Genomic DNA, 26669 nt, shown 5'->3' with positions numbered 1-26669 from the left:
ATTAGGCAGATTTTTCGGTAGCGTATCGAACTGACAGCTCCTACAGGTGGATATCTTCAAGCTGCTTGCAATGGCGTTTCCCTCTGCGGGCAAAAAATCAAAAGAATCTGCTCATGTATCCAGAGAGAAACCTCAAATTGCTCTGATTGTTTTTTAATCTTACCTCCCTTTCCAGCTAGAAAACAAACAAGTGACATTTGAAAGTTTTCACAGATAATAAATCAAATTCCAAGGCTCCAGTGGTAACTTTTTAGGGGAAAAACCATACTGTGTTCTTAAAACTAAAAGAACTAAAACTAAAAAAAATAAAACTTTACACATCTACAAACACTCGTGCTCCAAGAAACCAGCAAGAGGATGGAAAGGTTTCTGTTGACCGGGGCGTACCTTAGATAAAACTTATCGCAGCTTCCCGAAATGAAGCTCGGCCTTGACAAGCACAAACGCCTCCGTTCGGAGATGCCCAGTGCTCAAACCTCTCGGTTTTAACCTTAATTCTGCAAAGCAAATATCTGTTGGGGAGACCCCCCAGGGAAACGGGAGCAATTTTAAGACACCCAGCAGTCTCCGTGGCACCGCCAGGCACCGCTGCCAAAGAGAAACTCCGTCGTACTTACTAAATCCATAGGTATAGTCGCAGAGAGGAAAATCCTTTATTTACGAAGCTGTTACGACCTATTTTAAGTTATTTTAATACCGTCTTCGTGATGTCCCAGCTACTACAAAGTCAGAACAGAAACGGGGACGACAGGACCTGGCCAGGCTGCTCCATCCCGGGTGGAAGGCAACTTTGAAGAAAAGATTACAGGCTTTGTTCACCAGCCACCGCCCCGACACGGCGTGTTTCCAGCCCTGCAGACAAAGGGAGATGCCCGTCTGCAGCCAGGGAAGGAGCCCAAAGGCTCTGGGGAGGGCTGCGAAACTCCAACGCGCGCCGGGGAGGCCTCGGCGCAGCTCCCGTAATAACTCCTTCCCCTAAATGAGTTTGCAACTCTGCGCTTGTCAGCTAAATTAAGCATTAATGAAAAATAGAGCAATTTGTTTTCAGATTCCACAGGTTTCCAGCGATAAAGATTACTAATGCTTCATTTTGGGGCGCTGGTTGGCTAATTTAAACTTTTTTTTTCCCCATTACGCAGACAATTCGTTTAATTCGAAGAGGCCAGGTTCCTTCTAATTTTATTAGCGTTTGGCCCTTCTCCAGCTCATCTTAATCAAAACGCTCATTTATTTTTTTTTTTTTTTTGCCTGCCTGTTGAGGCTAATCTAGCTATTATACGGCTGCTAAATTGGGAGCAGAAGGGAGAGTTTTGTTGCTCCCAACCAGCTGCATCGCCCCGCGCATCCCTGCTGCTCCGGCTGCGGAGGGAGAGGTTGTGCTGAGCAAACCGAGGAGCTTTGTTTCCAAGGGGGGACAATTTTCCGCGGTTTTTCCTTTTTGAGGAGTTTTTTTTTTTCCGCTTAGATTGCTTTCTAAGCATTGGTTTGGCCACCAGCGACTTGTCAACCTCGCAGCTGAAACAAAGTCAGGAGTAATGGGGGGAAGGAAAAGTCCTGCAAGGAGAGGAATCGAGGACCCAGACTACCACTAAGCTTCCACAAGGGATTCCCATCGGATTGATAAGGACAAGGCAGGCACTAGTCCGGCTCCAACTCAGAACCGTGGATCAGGTGGGGGGCCCCTTCTGCAGAGCCGGCTCCCGCTTTCATTAATGCCTGCAGTAATTAAATCAGGAGCCTTCTTATTAAAACGTGAATAATAAGCCAAGCGACGCGGAGCTGCGAGTCTTTTTTGCAGAGCGGGGTTTGAAATCAAAAGGACTTTGTCAGGTCGCATTAAGAGGGCTGAAAAAGAAATGGGATGCAACTCAAAATGGCAATGGGAGTACAACACACGGGTAACAACAAAGAGTTGCGATAACGGGATAAGGAATGAGAAACTGGATACCTGCTCTCCAGAAAAGGATCCAAGGGATCTCCAGAAAGAAGGGCTCTCCAGAAAAGGATCCAAGCAGGTCACCGGCCAAACAGGAGTTGGTTTCTGCGGCTATGAAAAGAGTGAATAACAGTGAAATAGCTTAAATTGGGGCATGATGACTAAGACAGCTGAAAAAGTCAGCAACGAACGGAGATCTAGAAGATGCAGCCCGTAACCAAAGCGCGGGAGAACCGAGGTAGTTTATTCCAGGAGAGGGAAATCTGCCGAGAAACATCGTAACTCTCCAAACGTGGAAAATGCTGATGCACAGGAAGAGGGGCTCGGCCTCTTTCCCCTGGTCTCTGCAGATAGAATATAAAGTAACAGGCTTAAGTAACAGACCTGGAGATGCAAGATTTAGATCACACGCCAGGAAAAACTTTTTAACGGTGAGGACAGTTAAGAACAAGCGTACATCGCTTTTCCCTAGTCCTCCGGGATTTCCCTCTCCACTTACAATTTCTGAAGATAGCTGCTTATCACGAATCCTAGCAAACAGAGCCAGCCATTAAATGCATTTCAATTTCCTCAGCTAGCGCGAAATCCCATTCAGCGTGTGCCTAACCCATCCTTAAAAGCCTCCAGCAGCAGATCCCACGGCCTCGCGAAGCAAACACCGTTTTTATTTAGCAAACCGCCCGATTATTGCGGCCGCTCTTTAAATATTTAAAAACCCTACAAGGAAAAAACGCTTCGAGTGCTCGGTTCGCACTTCTGAGAAGAAAATAAGGTTCACGGCAGAAAGTAAAAACAAACTGAGAAGGATGTATCACGCTGAACGCAGGTTTTGCATCCACTTTGGTACCTTTACCGCCCTGTTGGTGTGAAGACGAGGTGCATCAGAGTGCAGGACCAAAAGCAAAGCATGCGATAGACGTATCCCGGCCTCTTCCTTTGCTCTGGGACGGATTTGGGACTCTTGAAGGAAGCGCCCAGGCTGCAGGGAGGGGTCCTCGGATGCTCCAGGAGACGCAGGGACCCTGCAGGATTGAAATCCCCCACCAGCAGCGTTTTCGGACAAACGGCTTGGGAAAGAGAGGATATAATTAAGAGGAATGCTGAGAGTGTTACAGGGAAATAGATACGTTTATTATGTGTGTGTGTATAAGTAGTAGGATGAATAACTAACACCATAATTACAGAGCAGGAAACAACCGAGTAGACAGCATTCTGCAAAAAAATAAAATATCTGAAAGCTTCGCTGGGGTTGTAGAAGAAAGGGAAAACACTCTAAGTACCTATTTGCGTTTTTAAGGGGCTGCATATTTTTGGAAGACGAGCACCAAGCTGCGGCACAAACTTCAGAGAAATCCTCTTCAGCAGGCTGCCAGCACTGCCTTCGCTCGTGCAGATGCCGTTTCTCGAAATAGCTGCGTACGGCCTCCCGTGCACGCGTGCTGGCCCCACGAGGCAGTTGGCAGAGCCGCCCCCCTGCAGCAGTTTTTTCCGTGGGAAGATCCTTCTGCCACCGATTGATACCCAGGGAGGCACGACGGAAGGCAGATCCTGCCCCAGCTCACAGCACTCGCGTGTTTTTGGAGAGGTTTTTTGGGCCGGCAAACAAGATAACCTCCAAACTTGTCCGCTGAGGCAGCCGGTCCTACGTTTACGGTTTGGATTTACGGCCCTCTTTCGGCCATACGGCGGCATTTATTTCCGCTGCAGCCTTGACCGTTAGCGGACTTCGAGGCACGGGATGGGGTTGGCACACCGCGTTCCCACGTCTCACCCCATCCGCTCTCAGGTGGGGGCTTCGGTGTGCGGGAGGGAAGCGCATCCACGGCCCTCGTCCAGCAGCGGACAGCCCCGTGGTGCTTAGCAGAGGGCTCACCCTACCTCCCAGCTGCGGGGGTGCTTTCCTCTGGGAATCTGAGCCCTCTGGCAGCATCCTGGAAAACCCGCAGGCACTAACCCCTGCGGTGCCCTTGCTGGAGGGGGAAAATCCTCGGCTTCTCCAAGGGTTTCAGCTGCAAAACGCTTGATGCTGGCCGGCACCGAAATAAAAGCCCTGGAGCACAGTGACTAACCGTGCAGGAGGTCACTTGGCTCGCAGACTGGGTCAGGTCTGTGCCTTGATGTCTTGAACATCCAAACCCTCCTCGAGAGCTCCTGCCACCACTTCTCAGCGCAGCGGTCCGGGCCACAGAAGGACACGACTCCTTTTTGACCAACTTCCAGAAGCCTCTCTCTCTCATTCAGCTAGGCAGTCGCTTGCTAACGTGTAAAGAAAGTAGAGGAAGGGATTCAAATTAGTCATAATTTACTGAGAAATGTTCCAAACAAGAGATACAACAAACCCAAGGGAATAGCAGTTGTGTTTTTGTTTTGTTCTTAAATTAATGTTGTTCTGGAGCCATTAGCTGGTTTCCATGAAGCTCTGCTCTGGTAGTTCACTGCTACCATTTTTTAAATAGTTCTCTACCATTTTTTAAACAGTTTTCTACCATTTTTTAAATGGTCCTGTAAAAGTAAATGAATTGCTGGAATATGGTGAGCCGCGGTTTTCCCCCCACTTGTCTGAAAGTCTCACCTCTGTGCCCGTGTTTCTGAGGGACTGGGCATCACCTGGGTGCTTCACGGGGCTTTTCTTCCCTCGCACTCTTTCTTCTTACAGTCTCAATTAAATGGAAGTTCGTCGATTCACGGCTTTGCTTGACAGATGCTCTTTCCACAGATGATTCCCGGTACACAGACATGCAAGCCCTCTGAAGTATTGCCCCCTTGCTTCCCACTGCATCACATAAACAGCCAAAATTCACCATCACTGGGTACCGCCCTCTGGGGGGGTGGATTTGGGGAAGGACATCTGGCAAACCACTTAAACACTGCACCTTCTTTACAGAAATTTGCCCCCACTCTTGCTTTTTTTTTGGAGGAATGCATTACGAGGCCAACAACCAAAAACTTAGGGAAACGAGAGGCACGTCAGCTAAACCATTTCTTTTAGGTTACTGCCAGCTCCGAGTGAATCCCTGAAGAATTTTACACAGCACAGCTTAAAACCGCAGGATCCAAATTAAAAAGAGCAGCCCGCCAGGAGGTTATTGGGTTGTTTTGTGGCTTGCAGACATGGGAAGTGCTCAAATGCTCTTCGCAGGCACCAAAAGCAGCTCCAGCAGCAGTTACCTCGCTCTGATGTTGGCACAAGAAGCAGGGCAGGAAAACCGAACGTGCCACCATCAGCACGGGACGCAGGCGTGCGGCAGCCTGCGCTGTGACCGCTCGAGCACCACTGCAACACACGCAGAAAGCCAGGCAACATTTAGGGCTTTAAAAAAAAAATCAGCCTCTTTTGTGCCTTTGCAACTGTTACCAAGGTACCTGAGCTCTGTCCCCTGCTCTCGAGGTTCCTTGCTCCAGGGCACAGCATCCAGGCAGGGCTGGCTTTTTCCTGTACTTACAAATCATTATCGTTGCACCTACGGCGAGCTGCTGACGCGCACCTGCTGGCAGCCTGACCTCGGCGAGACGCTTTCAACTCATTAACGGGCCCAACAGCCAGCCTAATATTTTACAGGGGAAAAAAATATATATATATAACACGCCACACATTTCTTTCGACTTATGGCTGTCGTGCTTTTGGGACCTCTGACCCAAGCCACACGCGGGCTGAGTTTGTTTGCTGGCTGTTATACTCCAACTACCCGTGGTTTTTGTTCAGGCTCACATTTAACCGACATCACCCAAGCGCAGAGAGCTGGCTCTCTGCTCCCAGAAGTTCTGGGGTTTTCCTCCAAATCCCCACATACACCGTGCTTTTTTTTTTATGTGCGGTGCAGAAATAGGGTCACAGATATTGTGAATAAACCACGCCCAACGCCAAAGCCTGCCTGGCCCTGCCCTGCCTTCAGAGGGGCAGCTCCCTTTCGGCTGTATTATTAGCAACTTTTTACCACATTAACTAGATAATTTCAGCTCTAAGTGCATATCTTTGTAACGGGACAGATAATACCCTTTTGTCGCACTTTGATAAGATTAAGACTTATTATTAGACTAACGTTCAAAAATGCTGCATCTAGGGGGGTTCCTTTGTGCCTGTAAGAACATTTTGAGTGCAACTCGTTATTTTGTCTTGAATTCAATGAATGAAAAAGTGCTTTTTTTTTTTTCACTCCTTTTTATTTCCAAAGCTTACACCTCTCCTAACCCAACGCGATTCAGCCACTAATTCTGATGAACTCTCCCATTAAGGAGGGCAGTATCAGAGCCCATATTTTCCTGGAACCTCTGCAAGCAACGAGAAAACAGCAACACGGTTAAAATGCTCCGGTGAAGAGCACCGTAAAAAAAAAAAATAAATATGAAGCAAAACAGCATAAAGAGTTTAACTTGACAATTAAATCCCGTGTTTGCTGCTTGTTTCCATTTTCCCTTCCCCACCTCCGTCAGAGAAAACCAAATACTGCAACTGCCGTTAATTAAAGATGTCTTTAACAACAAACGTGCCAAATAAGCCACTTTGCACATAGCAGGGCATGAACTCTATTCTTCCCGTGCAGCAAATTGCGCCACCCAATAAGTAGCATTAAAATGGTAATGCTCGCTAGCTGAGCCCTTAATTGGCTGAATCAGAGAGCCAGGAGCACGCTTGTGCAATCAAGAGACCCCTGGCTGGCCTAAATGCTGAGTTTTAAACAGATGTCTTCAAAAGAAAAGGGGAGGGAGAAGCCGAGGGAAGGGGATATAAAAGGGTTTTGCGACTAGGCTAATCTCAGCCTCTGTGTGCATAACATGCAAAAAGAAAATATTCTCCCCCAAAGCCGCTTTGAAGTCTTTTGACCTGGACAGCGGATCACAGGTGGCAGCTTATGCAGGCACCCTTCTGCTGGGGAAAGGTACACTCACAGCCAAATCTTTCAACATTTTTCTGGCTGTAGAGCCGATAACACGTGTTACGTTTTGTGCCGGACTACCTCACGCTGCTCACATCAAAGAAGAATTTCCCCATACGACTTCCATCAGAAAAACTTCTCATATCTACACATCAGTTTCAGTTCCACGCGCAGTGGAAGTTAACTGGACCTGGCAACTTGGCTTGTGAGAAGCCTCGCGTTTCTTCCTCATATCCCCAAAATAAAACCTTTTTCTTTTTATGCATTCCCAGACTTAAGTGGAAGAAAACCAGATTGCAGCGTTGGATGTGGGAGATAGCTTTCCGCTCATCTTTTTGTTTTCTGTCTGCTGCCTTTCTTGGTGAAGATAAAAACGTTCACCGAATACCAGCTTCAACGCAAAATTGCCAAGTCTGATACTTTCCATGAGTGCCAAGCAAACTCCATCCGCAAGCCCCGGGCGATGGGGAACAACAGCTCCTATTGGGGAGAAAAGTACAGTCATTGGAGTCGTTCAGAGCAAAAAGCTTCAAGTACAGTACTTGAAAAAAAGCCTTCAAAGACATAAAGGTGTTACATTAGCACTTCTTAGCCCGATATTGCAGGAATGGTGGAGGTATGGGAGCAGAAGGACAGTCATGTGTTGGTTTCTCTCTCTCTAAGTCAGACTGAGCTGACCACAGAGCTGAAAATCAGCTGTTTCTTGAGCGCAAGTGATCAGGACTTGATTACATTTATTATGTGAAAGGGAAGAGTGGTCTAAGCCGTAATTACACGTACACAGAGCTTTGAAAGGGCCAATTTCAGAGCTCAAAACAATTATAAGCCAAATCAGCAAGGAGAAAGAGAATACATACATACCAAGCATTCTCTATTATCTTACGCGTTTATTTTATAAAAACCAGATGCCCAACAAATCAGTTTAACAGAAGGGGGAAAACAACGCTATCATAAAACAAAAATAGAGATGCCGGTCTTCCTTAAAGGGAAAGCAACCAAAGCAAACGTTTTTAATTATCATTTAAAAACTCAAGGGGAAGCTAATGGTAATTAATACGTGACAGAATCTAGGAACTGTAGAGTACAGATAAGGGAAGCAAAAGGACAATGAAAAGAAGTCTGTGATCGATGTAATTGAAACAATCTGGGATGTTATTCTTTTCAAAGACACCACCTACATCTTTCTAGCAAATGAATCCATTTAGTGGATTTATCCATATTAGTATAGCCCATTACTGAACACGAGTGGTAGAATTGATAATAGAAGAAGGCAGTAGTGTTCAACAAATGCTCACATCCCACACCTGGGAACGAGCCAGCAGACATATGGCTATCAGAGGATGAAATACACAGCATCATCATGATTATTTTTGGAATGGAGAAACATCAGCTATGAAAGATTACACCATATTACCCTAATTTCATCTTTTATTAATGCCTGTCAGCAGGAGTTTGGAGAAACTAGGGTTTGTTTTGCAGAGTACCTTGCCAGCAGGTCTGTTTGTAGGTGACAGCAGCCTTCTAAAATGTTTCATTTTGCAGCGTATGACGGCTGATTAGGTAAGTAGTACAACATACACACTGAAAAAAAATCAGTTTAGGTCATGCTAAATGGATTAAAGGCATACCTGAGATAGGAAATGTTCCAGCAAAGCAGGCGCCTTCCTCCTGCAGCTCCACAACGGCCATACCCAGGAAAGTACTGTGCAGCAGTCTGGAGATCTGGAAAAAATAAATAACTAAAATTGAAGAGCCAGGAACTCTAGTTTCCAGTACCATCAGAAACAAGAGAGCAATAGAAGAGGTAAACAGCAGTTAATCGCAATCATTTGGTAAGCTGTGCCTTGTTGCCAACACGTATTTCACGTCGCAGCGTGGCCAAAGCTGCCAGGACACAGTGAAAGGCATGCAGGAAACCATCAGCTGAGTAGGAACGAGCGCTGCAACCTCGTGCCCCACCAGGCTAATGCTGGTTTGGGGCGTGCACTGGAAAAACCGTGAAGAGGAGCTGGCTGGAGCACTGCTTTGATGTTGTAGGCAGCTCCCGAAGCCATAACTCGGAAGAGAAGCTTGGAAAAGGAACGTGAACGAAATTATTAGGGAATTAGAAAACACTCTCAATAGTAGGAACGAAAGGAGTTTCTCTCATTATACATCAGAGAGGAAGGCTCAGAGAGCAAAGCAAAGTCACTGGACAGATAACAGAAGGGGGACAGTGAGGGGCTTGAGTCTGAGCACCCAGTGGTGGAAAGGGCCGACTGGGCTGACCCCAGCCCAGCTTGCCGCTATCAGCCACACGCTCTAAGGAAGAAGGATGACGCGGCAGGGACGGCAAACAAACGGGCTGTGAGAGCGTTACAGACACCACACGGAATGCAGAGCACCAAAAATCACATTTCCCCGGGCCGCCGCCGAGACGCGGAGATCCGCCGCCTGGTGATGGATACCTTAATTTTGCCCGATAATGCCTGCATTTGTCTCGATACCGGTTATTGCCTTCCCCAAGGAAAGCCGAAATCGGGAAGGGTTTTGAAAGCTCCGAGAGAGATGCTGCTGTGCCTTCCTCACCTAGCGGGCGTATTTATGGCATAATCCAAAGGAATAATTACTCCAAATGGTGGAACATCTCTCCCCGCGATCAGCATGACTGCAGGGAGCTGCAATCGATGCTGGAAATATATGTCCCCCTATTTATCACGGGACAGTCCATCGAGCACTGAAAAAAAAAACTGTTCTTCCCACCTTCCTACCTCATTTCGAAGGTGGAGCTGGTTTTGCATTGGAAATCAGACGGCGTCCTCTCCCAAAGAGATGGCTTTTTTAGATTATTAACAGCTGAAGCGCGATACTAAAATCAACTCCAGCCTATGAAAAACGCAAAGAAAGCTAGGGAAGTGTTTACAGTAACGGGGAAACCTTTGGAAATCGGTAATTGGTCTATTTGTTTTTCTGCGTGTGCACGGCCGATACCACGCAGGGGAAGCTTAATCACAAGTTCCTCCTCTTTATTTGCAAATTATCAGCGCTCCTCAGCGCCGGGGGTTCCTGCAGAAACAGGTTTGTCTGCCCCAATTAGAAATCCCCCAAAGAATGCTCATTTCCAGAACGGTCGCATCAAATATTAATTACTCGCATTTGGAGTAAATGAACAGAAGCTCGTAAATTTACAAATTCAATTACCACGAGCCATCGGACGACTTTTTGCTTAATTGCTATGGATTGCCCCTTTCGACATCATAATGAAATTAATAGAAGACGCTGGTAATCGATAGCTACTGATTCATCGATTCGGAGCAGCGCTTACGAAGACTCTTTAACCCCCCCCCCGACATCGTTATTTATTATCTTATGAAGCAAGAGGCAAATAGATACGGGACATACTTGGGAGTGCCTCGAAGGAGTCTGGCTGTTACACGAAGCTCAAGGTGTGGCAATATGGGATCGCGCATACGTAGAGTGTAGCTCACCCTTGAAGGTTAAATATTATCCTCGTTAATATTTGAGTAAGGTCTTCTCACGCATGGAAGAAAACAGCCATCCTTCATGGGCGATCTACTTTATTTATTCAGCAAGGAATACTAAAAACATGAGATTTCAGTGCAGTCTATCTGGCCGGTGCTGCCCCGTGCTTATGGAAAACGTGCGCTATTTCTATATTTCAATATTTCCACATGTGCACGGACTTCCTAGGGATCTGCAGGCTGACTTACGAGATTCAGAAAGCGGTGGGAGTAGCGCGCTCGATGCCAACAGCGTGCAGTATTTTCGTGCTAACGGTAGCTTCCCCGTCTGAAACGCTTCGTTACGGCATGAAGATGTCTCTACCCTGCCGTAAAGGAATGCTGTGGAAATAAAACACCTTCGGATGAAAAAGTAACACCAGTTACACTGACAGAGCACTGAGAAGAAAAGCTTTGAACAAGACAACGAGCCGTGCCCGCAGGCCCGACCTCAACCTGCTGATTTTGCTGTTCAGCACCGTGCTGGACCCCGGGGGGGCACAACCCTTCGTGGAGGGCACAGCACCGGGTGCAGAGCATCGTCCCCACCGTGGGGAGAGGCCACGAGGGAAGCAAGGTCCCCCCCAAGCCCCCCACAGGAGAGGAGCAGCACGTTGGCCAGGCGGGCAGGAAGGTCGCGCTAACCTCCAGGCTGCGTTTGTAAACTCACGGCACAAGGAAAGCACAAAGCCGGGGCCAGGAAATGATGTAAATCGAGTTGGTCTGCGCCGACAATAGCTCTTGATTAGAGGCTTCCAGAGCTCCTGAGGGGGTTACAAATGTCCCCCTCCCCAGGCACAAACATCTGAGGATCAGGGAAAAAAAAAACTATATCAGCACACACAGACTACGCAAAGGGGCGCAGGGTGCTGCGGCACACCTGGGGAAGCCTCTGCCCTGCAGCGAGGCTGGTCGCTGCCACATCCTAAATATCTGTGGGGTTTGTGACTGCTCGGCCGGGACTGCTGGGCACAGGGTGCCGGGCAATGCGCCCGAGATGGCCGCGGCCACCTGTGGTGCCACGGGACAAACCCCCGAGAGCAGCCACCCTGCGAAGTCCAGGTACGAGCCCAAATTCGGCTTTGATAGCGGCTGCACGGGTCCCAAAGGGAGACGCGAGCCTTCCCCATGCTGCGGGACAAGGTCATCGGATGAATTCAGAGAGCTTGGGAAGGTCGAGTGTTTTCTCCTCGTAAACAGGTCAAGACAAGAGAGAGGAGGAGAAAGAAAGGCGTTTCAGCATCCTAAGTGTTGTCAAATTTGCAAGCAAGTGCTTTGAAATACGCAGGGTTTTTTTTACGGAATACATTTTCTGGTGTTTAAACAAAGCAAGTAGCTGGCAACAAAACCCCAAGCCAAATTGCGGTTAACGGTGAAGCAATAATTGCAGCAATAAATAGAATATCCCGAAAATTATAGCAGCCTGAAAACATTTACCCCACCTGACAATGTATGGGACAATTCAGCTCAGGGTAAGCAACATAATTTCTGGTTTTATTATTATGTAGAGATTCCTGCAAAGTCAAGTTGTCATACACCTCCATAAAAATATACAGAGAGCTAAGTTCCTTCAGGGAGATTTTTACCTACCCTAAATAAACTTTCTGCTGCACGTTGCTGTCATCATTACCCGGTCACGAGCTGCAACAGCTTCCCAAGCCCTTCCAGCTCCTGCAGCAGCCTCTGCTTCACTCAGGGGGAAGACAAAAAGTTACTGATTAAGCACATCGGCTACGATTAGGGACTGCTCATGGCTGCTTTTACTTCTTTATTATAACGGGGTGTCGCAGCACGCTGCCACGTGGCACTCTGCAACATGTCACGCTTCGAAGGATCTTCACGACACTGCTGAAGGGTTTTCGTAGCCGTATGGCACCGGGCTAGGGATGATAACATCCCACGGGTGCAAAGCCATGGTCAGGGCCTCGATGCCCCACGTCCCATCCCTGCCTCACACCAGGGATTTACCCGAGGCTAGCACTACACTATAAAGCCCTCAGTTCTTCAATGTTTCCAAAAAAATAACCTTCCTGCCTGCTAAATCCAAGCCTCGGCCTGCCAGCTCTGCTCAGGGCAGGCGGCGCTCAGCCCCGCGTGCTTCTAGGGGCGGAGGAGCACGGTGCTTCAGGCCAGGTACCCCCGTGTGGATTTGAGATGGATTTGAGATGGCCACAGCAGGTCCTGAGCGCGGAGCCCCTGCTCCCAGAAGCTTTTTGGTCCCCTTGTTGCCTGCGTGGTCTGGTGTCTGAGCCACCAGCACCATGGCACCCACCTTGCGTGCCTAAATCCTTACCGGGCCTCATCCCAGTACTTGGCCAAAGCGCTTCTCGTTTGCATTCGCAAGAGAAACTCCGGAGCCCGTGGAGATCCAGCACGAATGTCACATTTCTCAGCCCCTATCTTCCTCCTGACGGTGTTGAGAAATCAGTAAATATTTGTACAGCGTCTTAAAAATGCAAAACATCACTTTAATGCTAACTACCGTCATATCCAAAGATAACCGTTTTAAGTGCTACATTATTCCTGAAAATTGTTCTTTTCTTTTTTTCCTATTTCAGATGTTAAAAACTCTTGTTCCTTCAGCGATTTAAAGCATCTTTTTTTTTTTTTTTTTACATTTGTATCGTAATGGAGTGCTTGACTATTTGTCGAACTCGATCTCGTTCTTCATCTCAGCTGGCTTTACTACAGCAAAACAGAATGAGAGAGAATTGCAAAAGTAATTCCCCCCCAAAAATATGATTATACTACTGATGAGAAAGCGCGCGCTGTCTTCACCCCCCTAAGCAAAATTTCTACACGTGCAGAGGGACAGAAGGGAGAGTTAAATTTAAGACACACGACCTTGCAGCAAACGCCTCTTGCCCAGGACATCTTAAAAGGGAAGGCGTATCCATCCTTGCAAGCATTTACAACAAGTCTAGCTCATGGCACCGGGCATGAGCGTCTAAAAATAGCATTACAGGTTTGACTTCCACCACAAGGTGAATACGAGTCTAAAATGAATCCAGACACGAAGTACTGGAAGTAAATACTCCGAGACAAAAGCCGTGACATCCTGCCGGAGGGCAGGCAGTCCCAGGCACAGTCCCTATATCACCACGCATGCATTTGCAGGTGCTTACGCTGAAAATAACCCAAGTGCTGTGCGCATCGGTTGCTCTTGTTTCAAGCAGTTCACAGCTAAGCAAGCAAAAAAAAAAAAATCATATTTTCGGCAGGTGCATTACCAGCTCCTTATTTTGCACCCTGTTTGTGGGGCCGGGTACAGCCCAGCTAACCGAGGTCGGAGGCGCCGTACGTGCAGGAGGTGGAAGAGACGGGGTTGTGGTGACTCGGGGGGACGCTGAACAACCCCAACACCGTCCCCAGGAGCAGCTGCCGAGCCCGAGCCACTCGCCTCGCACCCAGCTCCATCTCCGCCAGGGCAGAGGAAGCCCCGGGAGTGACAGCTGCACTGCAGAGCCCGGCCACGTGAGGATTTTTCCAAGCCGCGCACAGGGTCAGGAAGGGCAGCCAGCCGCCGTGACTCCAGCCTAACCTTTACTTTCTCACTTTTGGGAGCGAGACAGCTCTTATTACCACTTTTGTCAAGGCTTTCTTCTTCTTCAGTTTTGAGTTGCCTTCGCTTTTCTTTTCTTTTTTTTTTTTTTTTAACTTCCACATTCGAGAATGATTTCTCCGCTACCTGCAGATTTAAAAGGGGTGGGGTGGGGGAAAAAAAAATGAACAACCCACTCACTCTTTATCCCAGATCATGATCAATTTAGCAGAGCCTTATCATATAAAAACACTCGGGTTATAACCGATTGCAGCTAAGACAGGAGGCTGCAGCTCCGGGTCATTTAGAAACAGGAGACAGCTTTGCGCCAGGGGAGCACCACCGACGCTGACAGACCTCCCCCATTCACGGGTCCGTAATTAAATCGGAAAGCAAAGCAGAAAATTGGCCCAACGTGGGTAATGTAAAGCACGATGTAGCAATAGCGTTCGCTTTAACTGCCAAACTTTTGTCGTGACCCATAAAAGCACTTTCAAGATACTGCATTTAGTCGGAGTTTTATGGCACTTGTGAAAAACATGCTCTAAACACATCTAACGCTGACTTTATCCTTTCCCTCCCTTTTTTTCCTCCTCTCCATTCTGTTGCTTTATGGCTCCTTTCTTCCTTCACCTCCCCACTTCTCAAAGACTAAAGCAATGACTCTCATTTGACAAGCACCAAATGCTGTGATGCATAAGGAAGGGAGCTCAAAAACCTCTCCTCCAAGAGAGGCCAAGATCTCTGCTCTCCAGTTTATTTTGTAGATGTTACGAAATAGTATTATGGGTCAGCCTCCACATCAGGCTGGGGGACTGAAGCAAAGTCCTCTGCCTCCTAGCTTTACTTTTGAAGCTCTCTAAGGTCATTTTGTAAAGGAGGAGCGTGGAAAAGATTTGAGAAATTGGATCTGACAACGGGAAGGCTGGCGTATGGTCACCAATGCCAAACCTTGCCTCGTTCACCCAGAAGTGTGCCAGAGGAGGGAGGAGCAGCTGGGATTGTTGGGGTGATCGAGCCAGGAGGGTGAGCCAGCTGCGGCAGGGACAGCAGGGAAGCAGGGGCTGGCGCATACAAATTCACGAAGCTTTAAGCTAAGGAGAAAGCACAGAAACAAAGCATCTAGGCTGTGGCACCTCAAAAAATGGTCTCACCGCACGACACCGGGGCACGACACGTCCTACCTCCTTGCTCATCTCACCTCTGCCACCACTTCAAAGAACCGTATCCTAAAACAAATATTATTTGGGTTATTTTCTCCTTTTTTGGCCGTAGTGAAGCAATCTGGTTACACGACGAGTTTTCAGAGTAGCGGAAGGATTTACAAATCTATTTAAGGATTACATATATATATATATTTATACACACACACACATTATATATTTAAAAAAAACCTTACACAGCACCATGCAGTCTGCTCTGAAAAAAAAATTAACTCCAATCCAGCCAGGCACAATACAACACTACATATATATACATACAGTGATGTAATTTATATGTTTTAGATATATATATGTACGTACACCAAGCCTATACGGGGACCATGGAGAAAGGCAGGTTCTCTGGAAGGTGAAGCCTATCTTTTCTGACAACCAAACTGAAAGCTGAGGCTCCTAGGCTCCTGGTCGACATGAGGCATGCGCCTGAAGTATATGAATATTTAATCCATATTCCCTTAAGCACAGCTGCCCTCCTGGGATGCAGCGTGCAGAGCACCGGCGCCAGCAGCTTTCTCAGCCCGCGCCCCGCAGATCCACCAGGACACCTCAGGAAGGTCCTGCCCCCGCTGCCAAGCTGGGGCAGGGGGTGCCCGAGCTCAGGGCTGTGGGGTGGCCACAGGGCACGGCGTCACCACCTCTGCTCGAACGCGTCCGAGCATCCCTTGCTGTCCTCCAGGGTGCCTGGGGTGAGCAAACCTCAGCAGGAAGATGGTGCAGGGGCAGAAGCCTCCTGGAGCTATAGGTGGGGGTTTGCCAGGGAGCCAGCGCCGCTGCCTTCAGGGAAACGGAGCCTGGCGTGCATTTTCCTGTAATTAAACAGGGATGGAAATCAACGAGATTTGATTATAATGAGCCAAATACCCTACATCTTCGGTTGGGTCTTAATAAGCTCACCATGGCTAAGCACATTTACCAGCAGGGGAACCTGCCCAAGCCCCAGTTCACACCCTGTGCAACCCCACAGCGTTCAGCTTCCTTCCAGCCTCCTCTGCTCGTCCTCCCCTCCCTCTGCCACGACTCCGGCCATTTCTGAATCACTCCCTCTGCAGAAAAACAGGGGTGGCAAGGAGCAAGCAAGTCCCACCTTCATCTCCACTGCCTGCTGAGGGGAGGTCAGCAAAGCTCTCCCGCCCCAGGCGGCACCCACACAGTCAGGAGCGCTCTCCATCGGAGCTGCCACGGCTCAGCACCGCTTCCAGAGCCTCGGAGAGCTCACCAGCTTGGCGACCAGGACCCTTTCACACAAGCCAAGCGCTCGATTAGTAGCTATGGATTTCCAATGAATTTTCCTGAGCCTCCAGGAGTGACTGAAAGCCACCTCTTCCGTGATAGCCGCATTGCGGAGCTTTTCGGGGAGGCCAAGCCCCCTCCAGATAACAAAGGAGCCGGCGTGGCAGGTTAAGTGGCTGATTCCCCTCCTGTTAAAATACATCTGTGGGCGAGATGCGTTTCCCCAGGGGCACTAACACCACCTGAGACAGCCATCCCCAAACAAGCCAGTCAGCGCTGTTCCCTTTTCACCGCCCCGTGCTGCTCCGAGCAGCTCCCTCACCCCAAGAGCCACCTTCTGCTGCCTTTCTCCCTCCAGCACCTCCCAAAATCGGGCCGCGGGCTGTGGGTGAAGCCCCCCAAGTGCCTTATAGCTGACCTTTTGGACGCTGTAATCCTCAAGCTGATGGAGGTTAAAAACAAGGAACGCTTAACGCTGATGGATGCACGCGTGCGTTTGTGGTTGGGCTCGCTCCCCCTGAAAAAAAAAAAGACGGTAAAATATGTAGTGATAAGCACAAGTTGTCCATGTCTCACACAGTTATTAAGCAATATAAAAAGAGAGAGATGTTTCTAGGCTGAAGCACAGTTTATCGCTGTCTGTTATGTGTTGGAGTTGCAATGCTCCCATTTATAGCATTTTCTCCGTTTTTATTAAATACCCCGCAGACAGGATTATTAGTTTCCTCACAGCTTTTATGCCGTGCTCGTGGCTACACTATCCGAGCTCTTCACGGATATTATTTAGTTTTACAGCGGCCAAGGAGGCTGGAGGCTGTGAACGGCTCAGCTTCACCAAGCAGAGAGATGAAGCTGAAAAAATCCCCCTTATTTTGGGGTGTAGCCTGAGCTGCGAGACGGTTGTTTGAAATACCCCGGTATCGCAGAGCACCTCGGGTGCCCGAATCAAGGCTTCTGTAAGCTGTAGGTCCTGAAACGGGGCGCTCCAATGAGATCTTGCAGTCTTAAATCACGATTCACACCCTAAGTGGGAGAAAGCTCCCGAAAAAGACGAGTTTTAAGCAGTTTTCCCATCGAACGCGGCGGCAGCAACAGGGACCAGACCAACGTGTCTGAGGCAGCCCCACTTCATGCACAAAGCTATCCATTTATTTGCTCCCGGTGGCCACCTCGTCCATCGCTTTTGTAGGGCCCCTTGCGCCAGGGAGATGGGCACCCAGGGGAGGAAGAGCGAGGTGGCCCCGCAGAGCCGGGAATTCCACCCCGCTGCGTGCGGCGGAGACATCCAGGCAGCTGCAGAGCAGCTTTCTGCTTCTGACATCTCCACATTTATTTCTCAGTCAGCGGAGAGAAGCAGGCACTTGTAGGGAGTGATTCATTTGACCCTTTCTAGATGGTCTGCTATTATATTAACAAGCTCTCCGCCGACTCTGAAGGGACCCTAGGGAACCCTATAGATTTCTGCCGCTAGTGCCATGATCTACACCATAGGTAGCCAGCCTAACTAGCAGCCTGGATGATTTATAAGCCGCCAAAAAGCGGCGAATCATGCTCTAGAAATGCCTGCCTTGCTCTGTTACAGAGGGAGAGCGAACAGCAGAACTTTAGGGGGTGGGAGAAGCGGAGGAGACGAGCCAAACCTTTCATCCCATTTCTCGCTAGCGAGAAGCCACCTTCATCCTCTGGAAAACACCAGCTCCTGGGTGAGACAGCGGCAGGATCAGGCCCCTGGCCCTCAAGCATGAAACCTTCAGAGGCTCCAGCTGCCGAATCCTCCTGCGTTAGCACGTCAGCACGCGGGCTGATCCCCAGGGAAAGCTCTGTACCTACGTCCAAAACACAAGCACCAAAGCGTACTCATTTTGAGGTGCACAGAAACAAAACCCGAATCATAATCTGCAGCTGGTCAGTACACAGATTGATTATTTTTTTCCCAAAAAAAAAAAAAAAACCTTTCTCAAAAGCCTAAGTCACTCCTGCTTAAGTAGTCATTAAAATCCAGTCTGCAGCACATTAGGCTGAAGAGTTTTGGCAATCAGCTGAAGATTGATGAAATTACATGCAATTACAATACGATTTTTGTAAAGCGAACCAGTGAGTTCATCTCATGAGTAATCTCAAACGTATGCCGCTCAAGTAATTCTTTTCTCCTGAACTCGCTGCCCTCGCGTTAAAAAAGAAAGACAAAACAGCAAAACGTTGATATATCGATGACAGCCAAACATTCTCTTGCCTTTTAGCTTCTGCAGGCAGGAGGAAATCTTGCCTTCGGCTGCCATAACGGTTCGTTCCCGCTTGCTCCAAGTTTCCCCATACCACGATGCAAACCTGCGCTGGCCAGGACCTTCTGCTGACCGCACACTTATTTCACCAGTTCAACTAAAAATAAGAGAGATCATTAAAAGAGGAGGCCTTGCGTAACATTTGCCATCATTAACACAACACGAGGACTGAAAACCGTCACCTATTTGTTCCTTTTCCTTTGTCGTTTCAATTAGGCTGTCGGGCCTCCCAAGCCCAGATCAGCGCAGCTATCGGGACGGGAGGGAATTTCACAGATGGTCTCAAGCACGCTCCGCAAAACGTGGGAGGTAGCAGGGTGACACGGTGGTACGAGAAAATAGAAAACCCTAAATCGTTTCCGCGCGTCGCAACGTATAAACCGCAGCTCCCGGCACAGGGAAGTTCTCAGAGCAAAGCTACGCCGCAAAATGATTAATAATTCGCTATGGGGAGCTCCGGCATACCCAGCGAGCGAGACCAGGGAGTTCAGCGCTAGATAAACATGTTTTGACTGCGGGATGACTGTTGTGAACCTGCAGGTCAGCCACGGCTAGAGCTGGGGAAATCCTGCAATGAAATTCCACAAGCGCTCATTTAGTTTTGTAAACAAAGACCTCTTCGGCTCTTCTCTGTGAATGTTCTTACCGAGTTGTGTTGTGTTCCTTTTTTTTTTTTTTTTTAACGACTTAAAAAAAGCCATTCCCCTTTGTTCCTTACCCCTAAGAGGCTGTCCTTCTATTCCCAAACGTTTCGGGTTGATTCTCACACCGCAGGACAATCCTTTCCGCCGTTGTGGTCCAGAAGCAGGCTGCGACACCGCTGTCCGAAGCTCGGCCCACGGCCACCTTGCCAGCCCCAGGACGATTCCCCAAGAGGACCCCATCCCACAGATCGCAGCTTTGAACTACTTTGAAAAATAATCAAGACTTGGTATTGGGAATGAGCATTGGGCTGCTAGACAAAAACACATCCTTCAGACCCTCGCGGTAGCCAGGGAAAATTAGGAGCCATCTGTATTCTTAAGAGCCTTCCACTCTGTTTGTTCGCCAATTCCAGAGGTTTCAGCCTAAATTGCACCATCGCTTTGTTTTTTTGGATGCTCCCATTTCCTGGCATTCAAATGTCCTTGTCCCTTTGCAAATTGCAAAGGAGGCGCCCTGCCACGAGCATCCCACTTCCTACGGTTATTCGAAGCCGGCCAAGGGCTTGTTTCAAAGCATTTCGCCGCTCAAGTTGTCGCCACCTCATTTATCACGAGAGCCCTTTATTTTTAATGGAGGCCACAACTTCATTCTGAGCTCTCGCGTCAACGAGGCTGCAGGTGAAAGCCAACTGGGGACAAATTAGGTACGGCGTTATTACTAGCACGGGAAGGGACAAAAAGCCCCGTGGCCCCGAGCCGTGCAGACGTGCTGGGGTTTCAGCGGGAGCAGCGATGGCTTTTTGTCAGCACCACGCCACGTCTGGCAAACTTTGCACCCACCGAATGAGAACGCCGGGGTTTTAACTAGCTCTTCCCATTTAAAACCATAAATGGGATTAAATGGTCCGAGATGAAGTAACATTATTATCAGGGAGTGGTTTAAGACAGGGTGCGGGGCTGGGATAGTGACTGTGGTTTAGCTGGCGTTATTTTCTGGTCCCTGGGGATATGCGCACGCACGCACGTGGCTGCACGGACACGGCAGCCTCGATTAACGGCGGCAGCAGCTGGTCGGGGGTAGATGTTTGCTCACGGTGAATTACAGAAAGCGGCTGTCGTCAACCTGTAAATTTGAAAGAAAAAAGAGAAATCAACCTCGTGTCAGGCACAACGGCGAGAAACACGTGCCACGGGATCAAGGGCATACACTTCCTCCACGTTAAAACCAAACCCAGAGAGGCTCAGCCTTCGGGAGGGAAGGAAATCCTTACACGTTAGAGCAAAGCAGTGACTTCGACGTAGCATCCACGGCCGGCGAGGCTGCACGTTCGGAAACCGCTGCTCTGCGTTTCGTCACAACCTCACCACGGTTTTTGCAAAGCCCTTTTCCCAGGAGGCTTCAGATCAGATGTGGCATCCGAGTTTCTGCGGGGTTCCTGCTTTCTTTCCCCAATTTTCCAGCTGGGTTAACTAGGCAGGAGGAGGTCAAGTACTTCACAGAAAAATCATACAGAGTGTCAGAGCCACAATCAAAAGCCAGGAGCCTCCAACCACCTGCTCTTTTGCTGTCGCCATCCCATGTGTTTCCTTGGTTTTAGGTTTATTTGCCTTCTATTATCACCATAATTCTGTTTCTTAGTGCTCGGCGACTGTTTCCTCACTTCTTCCCTGGGCCCAAAATGGCACTTAGCACACAAATCTCACGGTCCTTATTGCTGTTCTGCATTGCCTTTACCTAATGAAGAAAAATAAATAAAAAATAAATAAGAGAGAAGTTTTCCTTGTAGAGGTATGAGCAAGTGCATGCCCTGCACAGCTGCAGAGTCCCATCGTACAGGATTTCTCCTTTCAGATCAGGATGAAACACAAAAAACAGAAAGCAGTGCCTTTCAGATACGCCCTCAGAGGGAAGAAAGTGATTAAAAAAAAACATCAGCAACACTACTTAATTCTTTAAACGGTAACAGAACTGTGCTGTGCCCAGGGAAGTAATGAACTGAAAGTGCGTATACACACAGAATGCTCCCCTGATTAGTATTAACTATTCACATTTAAGTAAAGACAAATAAAACGCTAACCGCTGCCCCGCACTGTGGCTTTGCCATCTACCTGCAAACGCTGTTCATCACTCGCATGCTGTCTCACGGCTCATTTTAAACAATAATTGCTTATCAGGCCGAAAGCAATCAGCAGAAGGCCCGATAATAGGGAGCAACGACAATAACAGCACAATGAATTGGGTTTAAATAGGGCCTTTGGTTTCAAAGGAAACCCCTCATTTCTCCCCAGGCACTTCAGCGCCAAGCCAGCAGCTCGCACCGCGCTGATGAGCTCATAAAGTAGTTCCCGTGGCTGGATTTGCACTTTGCAAAGAAATTTGTCATCGGGACCTTTCTGATCCACGGGGGCTGCAGCTGAAGGCCAGCTGGGCACAGAGCAGAACTGGGAGGCAGGACCCTAGCACAGATGAGGCAGCTTGGCCTGGGGCCGCTGGGGATGAGGCCCTGGGGATGCACCAGCCCCAAGCACAGTTCCTCATTCACACAAAGCTTTTATTTTTTTATTTTTTTTTTTTAAACCCTCTTCTCTTGTGCTGATCCACAACTGGTGACTTCAGCTGCTGGCTAGCACCCAGGGAGTAGCCGTCCCTGGATATGGGCTCCCTGCTCCCTCCCCATCCTGCCCCTTCTGCTGTGTGCGAGCGAAGCAGCACCGTGGTGAAGAACTTGGCTTCACACCGCAGCCTCCGTCCCGATGAACTCCACGAGAAGCCACGTGAGGTAGCTTTTCAGAGGCTTCCCTCTGTTCATGTCACACTGTGTTCCTGCTTAATTGTTTCAAATGGTTTTGTTTTAATAAAATGCACTGAGCCAATAATACACAGAGCAAAATTAAAAGAGAGGGAGAAAAAGTAGAAGCTAAGATTTCTCTGGACGGGTCTCCAAACCATGGCATACACAAATACCAAGTTTCTTCTGCTTGTGATCCCTGATGCACCAGGCACACCTGGCCATCAGTGACCCATAGACACCATCTTCTCTCCCTCACAGCCTTCCCAAAAACGCAGCTCAGGAATATTTACAGAAGTTTGGCCCAGCTAGGCTTGTCTGGAGGCTGAGAGGGAATTTCCACGTTATTTTCAGTTCTAAGGATGTGGGAAATCCTAGTTACAACTGGTAGTTGGCAGAAACCCGCTCTTACAACTATGTTCAGTGCTGCACAGACACCCAATGCTGTTCAGAGACCGAGATGTCTCCCTCACTTCATAAATAGGAGCCACCCTCTCTACCACTAGCAATGGTGTTAAGCTGGGGAGTTACAAAACAGGCTGCTGGGAATGCTAAAAGGCTACTTACTAAATGCTGGAGGCACACGAGTGTATAGTAAATGCTTACAGTTACCAGTAGTAATCTCAGTGCATCATGAATATATTTGTTACACTGTGCATAAAAATGAAAACTGTTCTTACTTCTTCATTATACCACGACAGCAAGGTAATGAATCCATTAGGGTATTATTATTTGAAAGACAAGTAATTGGCCACGTAAGCCTGCACCCTGCTATTCAGAACTATTGAGCGTGAACTTTTTTATGATACTTTGACATTTGTTTTTTAAAGGGCCATAGAAATCCAAACCGTACGAAAATTGTGGTCTCAACCGATGATTTGAATAAACTATCATCAAATCGATATTGAATTCATCCCTCCAAAGATGCATTAGAGAAGATCATAGGTTGTGCTAGTAAATTCAGCTTTTAACCTTGGGGAGAGACACACGACCTCACATCAATTCTGCAGTGTTATTCTGAGAGACAGTAACAAGATGAAACAAAATACCCTGTGGATTTAACTTACAATACAAACCCAATGTACCTTCGCATGATCACATAGCGTTCTTCCCAAAAGAAAAAATTCAACATTCTGATAAAGTTATCTTATAAAAAAAAGATGTAACATAGCCCAAAACTTTTTTTTAGGCTTTAAAGCACGTACCAGGGAGCGGTTAGTCATTTTTGCTATGCTCCTGAAGGCTGCAACCAAGAGAGACGGTACATTTACCCAGCATACTACAAGACAGAGCAAATTGCCCACGCTGTGCTCTCCAGTAGATGTTCTTCGGTCTATGCCAACAAGAATCGGTGTTTATTCCTGACGCACGCCCCACGTAGCACAGGTGCCCTGGAACAACACCTGAAAAAAAAAAAAAGGATCCTCTGGTAACAAAGAGTCCAACCACCAGGTTTAGGGAATTCAGATTCCAAAATACAGAGTCCAAGCCCTGTGCCACCAGGGATTTGTGGCCAGGCATTGAGTAAGGTACAGATTTTATCCACCAAGATGACCCAAGGGACTACATATTTCTCTCGAAGTATCTTTAGATGGCTGCGTTTTTTCGGGAAACACTCATTAGAACCATAATAAGCAGAAAGCTCATCTGGCTATTAACCAAAAAGAATTTAGCTCTTACTTGCTAAAACATTTTTTTAAATTAACATAGGTTATTTATCTCAAAGATTTCTTTTTGAAGGCAAAGGACAGTTGAAAACACTTTTATGGTTATTTAAGTGTTAAGTAATACGCTCAGTTTGGACAAAATTAACATTTCACTTCTTTAACAGAATAGACCCAAGCTTACAAAATTTTGATTTGTGGGGTTCCCAAACACACATTTAAATATTGCAGCCTGTTGCAGCCCCAAAATATTTAAACGAAGCTTTACCAAATCCAAAACTGTTCTTTTAAATTCGCTTCTAGGCTTCAGAAGCGTCCTTTAAAACCCGAAGCACGGAACCACTAAGCCAAAACAACAAGTATAACCAACATACTGCAGCAAACCCCAAAAGCACCATTTCCCGACACCATTTTTGTGGAAAACCCCAGGAAAGGAGGCCACGACGAGGGGCGAGCGCCGCCTGCGAGGCGCGGTTACCTGTGGCGAAGGCCCCGCGCGCAGCATGGCGGCAGCGTGCCCATGGCCGCCCTTTGTGATTGAAATGAGAGCCAGGGCCTCCCGCCGGGCCTCCCCCTCCCCAGCCGGCCTTGATGAGGAGCACACGGCCCCGCTTTTATGAACACCTGTGTCTAAAGCCCGCAAATAATTAGCTTAGCCTCCCTATTTCCCTCCAATAATGGTGTAATTTGCCATGCCTTTCAGCCCCGGGACAGCTGGTGCTATTGAAAATCACCTCAGGATTAGGCCATAACTCCCCGGCGTCCCTCTTTGGGGGCTTCTCACATCTCCATGGCAACACACTTAGGCTGCAAATTATCACCTCTTAATGATAACTAGGAAAGTCTATCTTATTTTAGTCCGCTTCTGTCCGTAATAAAATATAACGGGGGAAAACTGCCAAGCAGCTGGGATGTATCCTCACCTTGCCCAGGAGCTTGGCTTTTGTCGGTGGCTCGCCTGTCCCTGTGAGAGGCTGCTTTTAAGGTTGGAAAACAGCCCTGTGGCTTCAGGGGGCAGTCACCCCCAGTGGCACACGGACAAGGGGCAGTCACGGGGCTCCCTGTGCCATGTAATCCCTGCACAAAGCCCTCCAACACGGTCCTGGGTGCCTCAGCATGTCCTTTGGTGCCATGCTGATGAAGGGTGCTGCGTGACAAAGCCTCAGCTGTAACACATCGCAAGCATCCTCCTGAAAGAAAGGGAAGCTCCTTTCCCCCTGTGCCTCCTGTCTACCAGAATTAGAGAAAGATAGAGGTGGCCCAGATCTCACCATGGTGTGAGGAAAGGTTAAGTTGTACATGAAAACGCAATTTTTCACTCTTTGGTTTGATGCTACAGGCAGGAAGGGTTCGCCCTCCCCTGCAGAGGGGCTGCTGAGTAAACCCAGACGGGTCAGCCACGACGCTGAGCAGCTCTCTGCACCCTGGTGAGGGTCTGTGTGTGTGTTTGTGCTGGTCCCACCAGAGGTTTTGCCAAGAGGTAAACTTGGTTAGAGTAAAAAGCATCACCCTTCCAGCTGCAAGCATCACCGGGTCAAGGCAGGGGAAAGCTAGACGTGCAGAGGAGTGTTATTGTCACCTTTGTACAAGATGACAGCAAAGGCACAGCGAGAGTTGGAGCATCAAAAGCAGCTGTGGCAAAGCAAAATCAGAGCCAAGCTTTTCTAAATCCTTGTGCGCGTTTCTAGCCAGATCATTTATATTTATCCTCATGTGCACAGCCTCTGCCCAGGGTTTGGCCTGTGCAGCCATATCATCTGCACACACACACACACACACACACACAAAAAAAAAGGACAACAAGGCACCGTGCAGATCTGAGCAATGACGGGGAGGTGGAGGGGAGGCAGTGCAAAAGGGCAAGACACGCTCAGGCGTGAAGGAGAAATGCAGAGATTATCAGGGAAGTCAGGTGCTTAAGACCACGTCACCCCCCTGCCCAGAGCTGACATGACAGTCAGTTCGTGCAAGCCGGTGACCTTGGCTGCACTACAAGGGTAATGTTTTCTCAGGGATGAAACGTCCATAATTTCTGTAGCGCATTCGGGTGAAACTGGTGAGCATCTGACAGGTGGAGCTTCTTGTTTGTTTTCTTCTTCGTAAGCATTGCCACTGCTACCAGTGAAAACTGTTTTCGGTCAAAGGCTTTAGGAATCGCTCTCTACCCCCTAGGACCTCACCGCAGGAAAAAGCTGTCCTCGTGCCAGGACGGGGAGGATTCCCCCGGAGAGCTGCCCACGTGCAGCCAGGCAGCGGCACCACGATGGGGAGGCATTTACTGCCCCCCCCCCCAGCACCCTTTGGACTCCCAGAGCCAACACGTAGGGTGCTGTAAGCCACGCTTTGGAGCAAGACCACTAGTGTATCTCCTCAGCCCGGCATCCTACAGACACTGACCTTCCTCCTCCTCACGGGGCTCGGCCGGATCGAGTATCCTCCCACACCGCAGTTGCAGTCTGGCCCTACTCCCTTCGGATTATTATTAAGCCTGCCCACATCCCATAATGACCACAGGAACCATACTTGTGAAGAGCTAAAAGAAACTCTCCACCGACTGTTAGCAATCCAACACCTAGGATACACAGCTAAGCAGCTCTAGGCCTATTCACTAGACGGCAAACTATGAACTGACCAGCTTAAAGAGGGTTTTTGAAGTGGATTTTCTTCTCTCCCACTGCAAGACACATAACAATCAATATTTGAAGAAATATGTTCCAAACACAATTTGTTTAAAAGCAGAGTTATAGAAAACACCTTAAAGCCAGCTCCAATCCGGAGCTACAAGACTGTTACTCATCCCCATTTCTTGGTGCTAGGATGGTGAATCACAGGCAGCACTTGGCACTTACCTTCAGAATTAGATTGTTTTTATCTGCTTTTACAAAACTTGATAAGACATCCTTTTTAATTTGATTTTCCTTCTTATCTGATTGGCACAGGAGGGCATGAGTTTTCTCCTTTCAGGAGCTAAATGACCTCTTAGCAGGGC

General features: G+C 48.3%; 1 long non-coding RNA gene across 7 annotated transcripts; it reads right to left on the bottom strand.

Annotated features, from left to right (window-relative positions):
* Positions 1-1474: 1474 nt before the first annotated feature.
* Positions 1475-24525, bottom strand: LOC308184688. 7 transcript variants are annotated; one of them, XR_013942810.1, is made up of 17 exons: positions 24159-24524; positions 23222-23419; positions 20499-20962; positions 19302-20350; positions 18535-18680; positions 17942-18127; positions 16720-16818; positions 16156-16306; positions 15375-15877; positions 15006-15080; positions 12604-12717; positions 11901-11996; positions 10521-11115; positions 8439-8532; positions 5300-7290; positions 4509-5210; positions 1476-4192 (listed from the first exon to the last, which is right to left on the bottom strand). It is a non-coding gene; the product is annotated as an uncharacterized lncRNA (long non-coding RNA). The 7 variants fall into 7 exon arrangements; XR_013942812.1 differs by lacking the exon at positions 16156-16306 and having other exon boundaries at positions 1527-4192; positions 10521-10652; positions 10956-11115; positions 24159-24520; XR_013942813.1 differs by lacking the exon at positions 16156-16306 and having other exon boundaries at positions 1527-4192; positions 10521-10652; positions 10981-11115; positions 24159-24520.
* Between the last annotated feature and the right edge of the window lie 2144 nt (positions 24526-26669).

This window comes from Anser brachyrhynchus (assembly GCF_964034855.1).
Source record: "Anser brachyrhynchus genome assembly, chromosome: W".
Taxonomy (NCBI): domain Eukaryota; kingdom Metazoa; phylum Chordata; class Aves; order Anseriformes; family Anatidae; genus Anser; species Anser brachyrhynchus.
This window is presented reverse-complemented; position numbering and strand designations above follow the sequence as displayed.